Source organism: Vicia villosa, linkage group LG7 (assembly GCF_029867415.1).
Source record: "Vicia villosa cultivar HV-30 ecotype Madison, WI linkage group LG7, Vvil1.0, whole genome shotgun sequence".
Taxonomy (NCBI): domain Eukaryota; kingdom Viridiplantae; phylum Streptophyta; class Magnoliopsida; order Fabales; family Fabaceae; genus Vicia; species Vicia villosa.
Window position 1 is genome coordinate 48,456,287 of NC_081186.1, and position 13,279 is coordinate 48,469,565.

Below are 13,279 nucleotides of genomic sequence, written 5' to 3' on the forward strand. Positions count from 1 at the left end.
GTTTTGCCATTACTTCTAGTCATGGCTGCCAACCTACCGCCTTTTTCTAATAAAAATTTCATAAGTGAACTTCTTCGGTACCTAAACGAAATAAAATAAGCAAGTAAACAAAATAAAATAAATATATTTATTATATAATAATCACGAAAACATGGCACATATGCTGCCACTAATTCAAATGAATTTTCATATCATCAATAGATTAGTAACAAACATCAAAATCATATATCTCTTGTGTTCCTTTGTGGCTGCTTCCCATACTTTTTCATTCTGCACGAATAGCAGCATGAACCTTCTTGTAAGGTTCCTCAATTCTGTGATTTCCGTCAGCTTCTATCCCTTTCTTGATATATTGATGAAGTGAGTATGATATTTTTATGGTTCTTCTTCAATCAATGTCTACGAAATAATATATCAATGTTGATAAAAAAAGTCATCAAAACAACATATGATGAATTACTTAGCGACCAAATAAAAAAGATGGGCAAAAACACTAACAGAAGCATAAATCAAGTCCAAGCACAAGTTTACAAATTAACACATTACCTTCAATATTCTACATCTCTGTTTAAGATCTTGCAAATTCTTTTGCATATCTTCATTGTCTTGTATCTGACTGCAAAGTTCAATCTAAGTTAGCATTTTAATGTTAAATTCATATCAAAGAAATTGAAATCTTAAACAACTTTTAACCCGCTATCAGTGTGTATTACTTCTCCATGTTTCTTCTACATTTTAAAGGCATAGTCTCTATTTCTCTTTCTCTTTATGGTGCTAAGTAGTAAGTGAGTCAAGCTTTATTTCTAAACTCATTATCAGCTGCTTGACACTTTCAAGGGCAGTGTCTCTGAAATTAATAAAATGAGAGGTGGTGTCTCCACATTAAACAACAAAAAAAGGTAACTACTATTAATCCCCAAACCAAAGCACAAATCAATGGCACAAATCAATGGCAAAAAAGAATGATGCAAATATAAAATTTCATAATCTTATTCCAAAGAATATAATCTATAATAGTAAAGATATTAATTCATTAAGTTGTACATAAACGAAAGAACTAGAGCATCATAAAACATAAATAGTTTTAGCTACTCCATGGAATCAAAACTGAAAGAATATTGGTTCGAAGTTTTCAATAGTTGCAGCAGAAAGATGACCGGTACTTCTAGAAGCATCAAAACTCACCACTTAATTTTTCCACCTATTACAAATAAGATATAAATTCATTAATTCAAACAAAATGTCTAAATTCAGAAGCCAATATATCAATATTTAAACAAATACTACATGTATATGATAAACCTCATCAATCCAAGTAGGATCTGAGTTCAATCAAAGGACAGGAATTTTGCCATCCATTAAATGGCGGGCCAGCGGAAGAGTTCCATCACCACCAGTTGCAACAACCAGGTCCAATTGTTTCCAAGCACTACTTTCCGTTCAACTGACTTTTTCTGCATTTTACAAAAAGACCACTTGAGTACTGATACTCTACCGCATACCACACGTTCAATAAGTATATTGGTAAACAACTATATCTTAAGCTTTTTCGAATAAAAAATTATTGCAACATGTTATTGGTGGTTCTGGTTGATTTTACTTTACCAGCGGCGGCAAAAGTGGCAGTTCAATGGCTTTGATAAATCCAATGCATCTAGCCCAATGTGTTTCCAATATCTACAACATTACCTATAGTACATGATATCCATAGTGAAAAGCCTCTGGTTCACGGGCCACTGATGTTGTGGGCACCCTATCGATCTGCAGTAGAATAAAATCTAGAAAGGAATAGCAAACAACATATTATGATCCATGAGTATGTCATTAAAAAATAAATTTGAAAAACTTCAAACCAAGCACGCGAGAATAGATTTACATAAATCAAGATACATGAAGTGATTTAAAAAACCACCGATGGCAGCCAACACTCACCACTGTTAAATGCAACCCTGAGTACTTGATTTTTTAGCTTCATGAGCAGCCAGTTAAAACAAAGTAGTAAGTTGTGGTTGATTGCTAGCTGTAGTAGCCGAAAGCCCTCGCATTGCTGCAATTGTTGACTCAACTTTGCTGCTAAATTATTTTCTCAGCTTTAATCATTATTAAAATGCAACAAACATAAAAGTTCAGTACACACTTTCTGCATCCACCTAGAAATATAGTGTTTCAAATATTTATATGGAACACATGAAAACCCTGAAAAAGAATTTATATTGCCCTATATGCTAATGTCTAAATCTAGATAGCACGTCAACATTCCATTACTCATGTGCTCATACGGTAAGCAACCGAACCCCGGACACGCTTCAAATAGAAGAACCATGTTTAGATGCCTTATGCTTATCACAACTTCAATCTACATGAATCAAATGTCAAATAATAATTAATTGATTCATTTAAATAATATTTAATTTAATTCAATAATTTGCATACCTTGGTTGAAATTGCAACCATCCTTGAGCTGCACAGGGTTGCAACACTTTTATTGCAAATGCAGTGAGAACTAATTCAGCCCTATAGACTGGTCCATAACATACTTCACCAACTTCAGTGAGTTGGAAAAGTATTTTGTCGCTTCTTCTATTTCCTCAATAGTGTATCTTCGATACTGCATAATTATACAACCCAAAACAGTAATAGCACATATGCAATTTCAGAACCAAGTCACTGCTTATCCATGTCACAATTAAAATTCTCTTCCAATACAATAAGAAGCCATCACTTCATACACAATCCTACACACACACACAAAATCCAGTTCAAGCCAAATTAGAGAAAAACAAAGGTATGTACATACATCTAATTCAATTTAGTGCATTTAAAAACCGATATCACCATATATTTGTATGCACAAATTCAAAAATTCAAACACAGTGCCGGTTCCAATCACCTTTCCATGAGTATTCCCTTCATTTGCTAGCAGCTGCATCTCTTTTTGCTCTTTCTTTCACTTCATCCTCTGCAAATATCAGCAATCATAAGAATTAAAAGAGAAAACAATAAACCGAATTCAAATTTCAAATGATCATATTTAGATAAGAAAAACTCGGCCATACCCTGTTAGATTCAAAAGTCAGCGGTAAAACCCGATCAAGTCTAAATCCTGAAAAACAAACCTCCAAATCATCAAATCAACCACAAACCCAAACCCTTTATCAAATGTCAAAAACCACATAATTTAATTTTACCATTCACAAACCTTTCTGGCTACTGAGATGAAATCCTATATGATGTAGCCTTAATTTGATTCAATATATAGCAGAGAAAAGGGATGAAATAATTTGATTTATAAAAACAGTCGTGGAGATGAACAAATACACAGATCTAAACCTGAAACAAACATTAACCATAAGTAACAAAAGAATAAAAATCAGAAATAAACCCTCAAACATAACAATAAACTAATTAGATTTATGAAAACAACCATGGAGATGAACAAATACACAAATCTAACCCTAAAACAAACATTACCCATCATCATCATTGCACTTTCACCGAATCAAGCTTGGACAGAAACACACAATACAACAACACAAATCACCGATTCCGTATCACCATCATCATCAAACCAACAAACAACGAATTAGAAATCGAAAAGAGGAGAAGAAGATATTGAGACCGAGAGTTCGTCGGAGAAGAGAACTCGTATGAGTTCTTCGGCCGTCGGGTTTGTAATGGACGCGAGGTTGAGACGACAGAGAACACGACTGAGAGAGAAAATGGAGCGTCTCCGCTGCATGTGTTGTTTCCGAACATGATGAAATTGAAGTTGGAGTGAAAGCGTTTTGAGTTTTGAATTTGTATTGAGATACGATACCTCGAGCGTTTCACTTTCTTATCAATTTATTTGCTCTTCCCCAAATATTCATATTTATCGTGTAACCCTTGAAAGAAAAAATGATGTTTCAGCTTCTCACTCATTATGACAAATGCATTTATTCATTTAATAAAATAATTAATTGAATAAAAAATAATAATATTAATTGAATTGAGAATAACTTTCCATTAATAGAATGTTTAGAAAATTTGAAAAAGTGTAACAAAGCACCAGAGAGTGCCACATGTCTCACTTGCCAAAGAACTCCTTTAAAAATATTATTATCTATGATTATTATTAGGGTTAAACCCTATTTTGCCCCCTGCCATATGGGGCAATTCTCAAAAACAACCCTGTAAAAAAAAAACACAGATTTCATCCCTGCCATTTGTAGATTCCCCTGTTTTGCCCCCTTGCTGAATTTGGTCAACAAAATTGATGATGTGGCATTGTTTTTTTAATTATTTAAATATGACGTGGAATGCTAATATGCTGACGTGGAATTTAATTTTTTTTATTTTAAATTGTTTTTAATTCCACGTAATAACCCTTTATTATTTATTTATTTTAATTTTATTTATTTATTATTATTACATTACCAACATTCAAAATTTTATTATTTATTTATTTTAATTTTATTTATTTATTATTATTACATTACCAACATTCAAAATATATAATTATTCTTAAAAATAATTTGTCTCATGTAATGTTTGAACCCAAGACCTACCCCTCACAACATTCAACATCACCTTTGCCAACTGAGCTATTTAAGTTTTCTGTAAACTAACTGCATCAATATGTATATCATACAAAGAAATATTTTATTTCATAATTAATTTTCCATAAGTATTATTCAACCATATATTAAACTGAAAGTATTCTTTATATAAATAAATATAATTTTTAAATATATTATATTTAAACGTTATTTAGCAAATCATATTTTAATATTTAGTATTTAAGTACTGAAAATAATAAAATAATAATAAATTGAAAATGATTGAAATATAATTTCAGTTTATTAATTAAACGTAAATATAATAAACTAAAATATTTAGATATAATACTTTTACGTTTAATATATTAAAACCAAAAGTTATAAATAAACTGAAAATAATTTAGAATAATTATAATAAAGTAATATATTTATAATAATAAATTAAATAATATATTTATAATACTACATGAGAAACATTCAGTTTTTTATATTGTAAATAAATAAATAATGTTAGTATAAACGAATTAACGTTTTTTATTAAACTGAATAATATTAGCATAAACTGAATAATATATTGTAAATAAATAATGTTTTTTTAAATAAATAAATAATGTTAACATAAACCGAATTAACGTTTTTTATTTGTAAATAAATAAATAATGTTAGCATAAACTTTGTAAATAAATAATGTTTAAAAAATATAAAAGAATTAAAGTTTTTTATTATATAAATATAGTATTTAACGTTTTTAACATAAACGAATACTTAACATTTAGTTTTTATTAAAAAATGTTATTGTTAGCATTCAGTTTTTTTTAACATTCAATTTTTATTAAACATTTATTATTAATACAGTATATTAAAATATTTAGTTATAAACATAAACGAATGACTTAGTTATTAATACAGTAGTTATGTAATATATCAATTTTGATGCAACTAGTTAAACAAGGGAAACAAATGGCCTAGTGGTAAGGCCTATTACTTTCAACCAAATGGTGATGGGATCGATACCTATTTTTCACAAAATTTTAAAAATTTTCCATTCTTGACATAGGAAAAAAAAACAAAGCGAAAAAATAAAAATTACCAAACTTAAAAGAAAATTACCAAAAAAAAAATTAAAATTAATAGGGGGTAAACCGAATCTCGCCTATATGGCAGGGGGACAAATGTCTATTAACCCTTATTATTATTATTATTATTACTAGCGGGATACCCGTGCGTTCGCACGGGTACTGGTACGGTACACGCATTTGTTTTTAAAATGTAATAAAAAAATCAAATTTATTTAACTAATAAAATTTATTGTTTTTTAAAAAAAGTTAGTAAAATAGTGTCTATATTTTTTGTATATATAAAATTTTTAAATGAACATATAATTTTTGTTTTGCATTATTTACAAAAATGTTGTTCAGCATCTTGATGTTCTCATTATTATTAACTATTATGAATCAGTACAAAAATTATATTTATTAACTACATAAAAAATAAAAATAAAACACATTTATATTGTTGATAGATAGTTGTACCTAATGTCATATCTAATTTATTAATAATATTAATTGTGATTTATATCTCGTTATACTAAATATATATTAAAAATATTTAAATATTTTTTTAACAAAAGAAATATAATTATATAACAAATGACAAATGCTAGTAGGGATAGCAATTGGTAGGGTACTATAGTACTCATTTCCATACCCGCATTTTGAAAAATGCCCGTACTCGAGTCCATATCCACGCGAGCACCAACGTTTGAGTCATTTCTCGTGCCCTATGGGTATCGTGCCCATACCCATATCCATTTACCCGCATTCTTAATAAAAATTCATGATCAATTATAATTTTTCATGTGATTTTAATTTTTCATGATCAATTATAGTTCTTAAAAAAAATTAAAGTGTTACTCAAACACTTGTATTAAAATGCGTATGAATTTAACAGTAATACATTTAATCTAACAGTTTTAATTGATCATTTAATTTAATTATTTTTGGAAATATTTTTCTATATAAAAAGTTAATTAAAGCAGTTAGATTAATGATAATCAATGGTTAAGATTTGGAGTAAGTGTTCAACACTTACTCTTGGAGTAAATATATCCCTCCTATATATATATATATATATATATATATATATATATATATATATATATATATATATATATATATATATATATATATATATATATATATATATATATATATATATATATATATATATATGTACCCACGCCTATACTTGTTGTTTTAGTGGGTAATTATCCATGTTCATTTTTACGGATTTTTATCCTACTCATTAATGGTAATTTTTTACGTGTGTTTATTTGAGATGTGTCCAATTCTCATACCTTAATGTTAGGGTCAGATAAGAAACTCGATACTAATATTTTGAATTCTAAAAATTAAAATTAGTGATAAATGACAAACATTTTTGTATTTTTATGTATATTAATTTTAAAAAAAATATTATATCTTAAATTAAAATTAGAATATTCAAGAGTATAAAACATTTTCTTGATAATAAGGGCAAAGACTTTAATAACAGTATGTCCAAATTATAAAAAGCTTTGGGTAAATAAATAATTTGTTCTCATTTTTAAAAAAAGAACATTAATATTCATTCATTAATTTTAAAATATTTAAAATTAATTTATAAGAAATATATATTTCTCTTATTTAAATTAACAACCTATATTAGTAAAATGATTATATCAATAATATAATATATGATATAATATATAGTTCATTTTTCTATATATTTTCTTAAACAATATTATACATTAAATTAAAAATAATTTTTAAATTAAAATCTTAATAACATAAATAATAAAAAAAAGGCTTAAATGCACTTTTGGTCCCTGTAAGTTAGCGAGTTTTTGATTTTCGTCCCTGTAAAAAATTTTTTTGGTTTGAGTCTCTATATCTTACTTTTTGCTTGAAGTTTAGTCCCTAAAGTCAAAATCAGTAGGAAAATCTGCAGGTTTCCTACGGATTTTCCTGCGAAATTTCCTGCAGATTTTGATTTTAGGGACTAAAACGAACACGGAAGTGAAATATAGGGATTCAAACAAAAAAAATAACTTACAAGGACGAAAATAAAAAACTCGCTAACTTACAGGGACCAAAAGTATATTTAAGCCATAAAAAAACAACACATTTTTCCATGTTTAAATTCATACATTATTTTAAATATATTTATTTTAATTTTTTTCATGAGCAAATAAAATTTACTAAAATTTTATTGACTCAGGACATAATTCATAATTGAATTCGTAGTTTTTTTTCCAGTATAATGTTATTTCCATATAATTATATAGATTAAAAGCAATTGTAAATGTTATTTTTATGAGATATATAAGAAAAGTTGGAAAATAATTAAGAGGTAGAGTATTTTTAGGAGAGATATTTCTTATATGTGTAGGAGAAGCTTCCAAACAGTTTTGTAAATGGAAATTTCTACAATTTCATACTTACTTTAGAAGGTTAAGATTGCTAAGGATTTTAAAACATTAAGTCTTAACAAAAATAAAGTTGTGCTCATTTAATCATAAGAGTAGAAACTTGTATTAAAATGCAGTAGCATTAAAGGTTTGGAATTACTGGGAGCCAAATACAAGTTATCACTTATTAGTGTCAAACTGACCAGGTGTAGGTTTGGTTATTGGCAAAGAAAATGATTTGCTTACTTCTACCATGAACTAAATGCCAACAAAAATCATGTCATGATTATAATTCCATTCATGTGTGAAGCAGATAACAATCCAAATTAAGAAATTGCATCCAACATAAGTTTTTCAAAGATGATTCCAAGGTTGGTTCACACAATTTTTTTCACTATAATTGATACCAGATTTATAGAAAACTTGTATCCCTTATCGACTACTTTGTTTCAATTAAAGATTATACATTTACAATAAGCGAACATAAGTTACTGCATTTCTATCAGCATCTACAACACACGAATGGCTTGTTCATGATCTCCAAGTTGGCTCCACCTGCATGTAATGCATATACACTTTTATTAACAACTTAGTTGGACTGCAAAAGGTAAAGTTTAACCTCAAATTCAAACCACACCTTTCCATATAGTACTCTGGAGGGAAAACGGGGTTATCATGATGTCCAATATGTGATAACATAATTTCTTCTAAACCCAGGTGAACAAAGAGAAGCATTTAGTGAATCTGACAGGAAAAAAAAGACAAGAAAGAACCAAATACAAATCTTTACTCCAAGAAAGTAAAATGAAAAATATGGGGTATAACTCAACTCAACTAATTTATACAAATCAACAACCTTTCCAATTTATACAAATCACCAAAAACAAATTTAATATCAACAACCCTTGTCATTAGTCATGTGACAGAGCCATCCAAGTATAGGCATGTGACAGATTATCAAAATAACTCAACTCATGTGCCGTTTTTAATAATGTAAGCTTTCAATTTGTAGTAGCTCCCTTTTCAATGTCAGTCTTAGTTTCCGTAATTAACATTAAACAATATCCAAAATACTTTAACTTGACACAATCACCATTAGTCCATAATTCCATATATACCTGGCAAAAACTCAGTTGTTAGAAACAAACTCCTCAGCTTCTCTCTTCAGTTGTTGCAATAATTTGACTAAACATTTTCACAAGTAATTTATAACTGATAAGTACTTATATTAGATGCAAAGAAAAAAAGTTTTAAAAACTTTCCAGGAACATTTTGGAAATGGTTACATTGATGCTTCTACTTTGCACGCCTTCGACAGAAAGATCGACAAGCATTTGTTTGTGTTTTTCCACAAAGTAATTTCACTTTTTCATGAATGCAAAGGTGCTCTCGAGAACCAAGAACTGTCATCTTAGGTCTGCATACTAATGAATACCAGGTGAGCTTAAGCTAGAAACACTTAAATCACCATACAACTATAAACTACAAAGTCAGCTCAGTTTGCACAAGCCTAGTGAACACTACATCACCAGTGAAAAGTGTCGTAAACCCAAATATAAAAAAAAGAATATACTCCGAGGAAAGTGCCAGTGAATGTCTCAAATTACTTTTTTTAGGTGAACTAATGTTCATTCCACATGACATAGACAAATAATAGACAAATAAGCAGTATATCATAGAACACATGTATTATTACGGTAGAACCTGACATTTATCATAGAGAAAGAAAATATGTAACACAATTCAAACATTAATGAGCTTATCACTAACAAAACATGAGAACTGAGAACTTGTTATATTTTATGGCTATCAGGACGACGACGGCGACGAATGCACATCGGGTTTAACATCTAGCTTGTCTTCTTCCATATCAACTGCTGAACGCATGTTTCATATAGAGTATATTTCTTAGATTTTTTTTTAAAAAGGAACCAGTATATCCTTGGATTTAGGGGTGGGAATAGGCCAGGCCGGCCTACAGGGGCCTATAGCCTAGCCTACTTAAGGCCAGGCCAGGCCAGGCCTATTTGATAAAAAGGCTAGGCTTGGGCTTTTTTAAAAGCCTATTTAATAAAATAGGTCAGACCTAGGCTATTAAAAAAGCCTATAAAGCCTTGTAGGCCGGCCTATATTTTCATATATATTAAAATTAGTCTAAATAGGTTGGCATATATATGCATATATATTAGAAAAAGTGTTAAATAGATTGGTCTATATATGCATATATATTATAAAAAAAATGCTAAATAGGTCGGTTTAAATGTTCATATATATGCGACCTATAAGGCTTCTTAAGTAATATGAATTAATTGAAAACATTAATAAGAAAGAGGCTTTTAAATAGGCTTTCAGGCCAGGCTTTTAAAAAGGCCAGGCCAGGCTGAAAAAATGAGCCTATAGTAGGCCATAGGCCAGGCTCAGGCCTTGTAAGTTTATCATAGGCCAGGCCCAGGCCTTATAAAGCCTAGCCTAGCCTAGCCTATTCTCACCCCTACTTGGATTCACAACAATTGCAAATCACTTTCAGATAGTGACCAACTTCATTCTGTTTCAATACCAACTATTCATCCTGCCAGGTACATACATGAATTATCTTAATAAAAATAAATTAATTAGAAGAAAAGAATGAATAAAAAGAAAGGAATCATATTATGGATTAGGTTTATGTGATAATGCTCAAATATTATGGTTGATGTAAAGGTAAGAAAAATAATATATATATCACCATTTCGTTACGGAAAACTTTCGGTGATTCGAATACGGTAAAGGGTTATTCTAAGTCCATTCTTAAGCACTGTCTGGTTACCTGCTATGAATCCGTCTCCATAGGCTAGTGAGATATCTGACTCGATCCGGTATTTAAAACTTTATCGAGTTTCTTTTCAAAAACCGATTGTTCACCCTTCTTTGATGACGTGGAGGAAGGTGATGATGAAGACGACTATGAAGAAGATGATGCTTCTTCAATTCCGGAGCCAAAATAGATCTCATAATCTAACCACATATGATCTAAGACTTGGCATATTCCTTCTTCAACTTCTGGCCTAAGATTGCCTTAGCCTGTACAAAATGAACAAAAGATTGTTCGACTTAACACTAAGATATAAAATTTTCAACATTTGTTTTGATCATACGAAAGATGAAGCAGTAAATCTAAGTCAAGCTTGCATCATTTCATGAGTCGGGTAGTAGACAGTTCAACAATTCAGCCCAAAATTCAACATACCAGACAATTCAACATAAAGTTACATTAAAGTGCCTCTGCTGTGTCCACCAGAAGGGATTTTGTTTTAAAATTTTTTTTCACCTCTATGTTGAATTGATCTTCTGTTTAAGACATATCAGGAGAAAAATCAAAATAAAAAACTTGCATACAAGAAGAAAAATAATCCCAAATCCAACAATAAACTCACCCATAACAAAAAAAATTGAAAATTTCTCTAAAATATAATTTCACAGTAAGAAAAACAAAATTAAGTATATTTTTCAAAAGAACAAATCATTTGCTATCTCATAATAAAACCAAAATAACCAAATGTTTTTCAATTTCGACTAAGTTTCTACAATCGCAATAAACCTGATAACAATTTATAAATGTGACTAATTTGTTGGTGAAATATCATGAAGTAGATTTATCACCGCGAAACCGCATACCACCGTTAAAATTGCCGGAAAAGCCTTAGGTGATTTTGTCTCCCAATCTAAGTAGAAATGCTTCAAATTTTTTGTCTGTAGACATATCAAATATAAAGGAATAACATTAAAAAATCAACAAATACATCATAATACCCATAAAATTATATATCATAACTCAAAATCATCAAACTCTAACCACAAATTATCTTATTTTCACTATCAACACCAACAAAATAAAAAACCCTAACTTTCCTGATTCTTGAGTTTTGTCATATAATCATATCTATCTATTTTAACTTCAAATCCTTTGTTGTTGTTGATGACGAAAGAAGTTAGAAACTCAGAGATCAAACATGAAAAACCTAAAAAACAAATAGAGAGTGAAGTTAGCAATCGAGTGAATCTTCTGAAATAGAGAAAAGAAATAGATAAAAGAAAGAATAGAAACAGAAAGAAGGACAAGAGTGAGAAGAATGGAGAAGAAGAGAAAGAGGATTGGTGAGTGAGAGAGAGAAGAGATGGAGAAACATGAAGAAAAGTTATTTGAAGAATGAAACAGTAGTGGAATAATGGGTGTTATACGGTTTTGGTCTAGTAACCGTGTTGCATAAAAGAAGAGAGAGTTGGTTTTACTTAGTTTTAATTAGTTTTAATGAGAATTTATTTATTAAAAAACAAAATTAATAATTTTAAAACAAAGGAAATCAAGCTACTTAATGATAAAGAATACCACGTGGAGGATTATTGAATATTAAGGGCAATTAGGGGTTTTAAACAACACCTAATTTTCTTATATGATAGATTATTATTATTATTATTATCTATAATATAAGAAAGGATTATGCTATGGCTAAGACAACATAACCCTAGCTTAATTGGGTGACAAATCTCACTTATGGGGGTATTTGTGGTCCAAAGTAACGATTTGTCAGTCCATTAGCCCATTTTAGTTCCATTTTAACGGTCTGTTTCATTAATCCTTGTCTGCAGCTGTATTAAAATATTATTCTTTTTAGATATTGGTTGCATTTGAACCGGATAATGAAGAAAAGGTGAGTCTGGATAACAGGTCCTCACTCATATTGTTCCCAATGACTACACTGTTTGCAGGTTGTAATGTCACTTACCTCTTCTCTTTCTTTCTTTCCTCTTCTCTTTCTTCACTTTTCACAAATACATTTTGTTTCCGGAAGAACCCTAACTACCACCAAACTCTTTCTTCAGTTTTCACATCTACATTTTCTTCACTATACAACCCTGTTTTTTGGTTTTCCGGATTCTAAATGGCTAGACCCTTTGAGTTGGTGAAGAACATTAACGATACGAAGGAGCTTTGGAAAGTTGTTGTTCTTATCCATCACAAATGGACCGTTCTCAATAAGAACAATGAACATTTTGAGTTGGTTGTCGTTGATAAAGATGTAAGCTCTTCTATCTGCTTTTTTTTTACTACTTCTGTTTGGCGTTTTTGTCATGAATCCTTCATTTTTTTTGTTCTTAATGGTTTTCTAAATCTAAAGCTTTGGCTTAATGAAACTGACGGTTTAATGAAACTTTGCTTTCAATAAAACTTAACAAAACATGAAGATCTACGCGCTTCAACCTGGTTGTCAAATTTTCTTCTTTTCTTTATCCTTTTACTTTTTTCCTGCATTTT

General features: G+C 29.6%; 2 long non-coding RNA genes across 4 annotated transcripts; both read right to left on the reverse strand.

Annotated features, from left to right (window-relative positions):
• Positions 1-151: 151 nt before the first annotated feature.
• Positions 152-3,805, reverse strand: LOC131617191 (uncharacterized). Of its 3 annotated transcripts, XR_009288474.1 has the most exons (11): positions 3,472-3,805; positions 3,200-3,330; positions 3,057-3,103; positions 2,891-2,959; positions 2,434-2,735; positions 1,933-2,356; positions 1,606-1,778; positions 1,303-1,454; positions 714-1,201; positions 547-616; positions 152-399 (listed from the first exon to the last, which is right to left on the reverse strand). It is a non-coding gene; the product is annotated as an uncharacterized LOC131617191 (long non-coding RNA). The 3 variants fall into 3 exon arrangements; XR_009288475.1 differs by having other exon boundaries at positions 714-1,454; positions 1,690-1,778; XR_009288473.1 differs by having other exon boundaries at positions 714-1,454.
• A 4,456-nt stretch (positions 3,806-8,261) lies between these two features.
• LOC131617192 (uncharacterized) lies at positions 8,262-11,317 on the reverse strand. Its single transcript, XR_009288476.1, has 3 exons — positions 10,793-11,317; positions 8,624-9,403; positions 8,262-8,541 (listed from the first exon to the last, which is right to left on the reverse strand). It is a non-coding gene; the product is annotated as an uncharacterized LOC131617192 (long non-coding RNA).
• Positions 11,318-13,279: the final 1,962 nt, after the last annotated feature.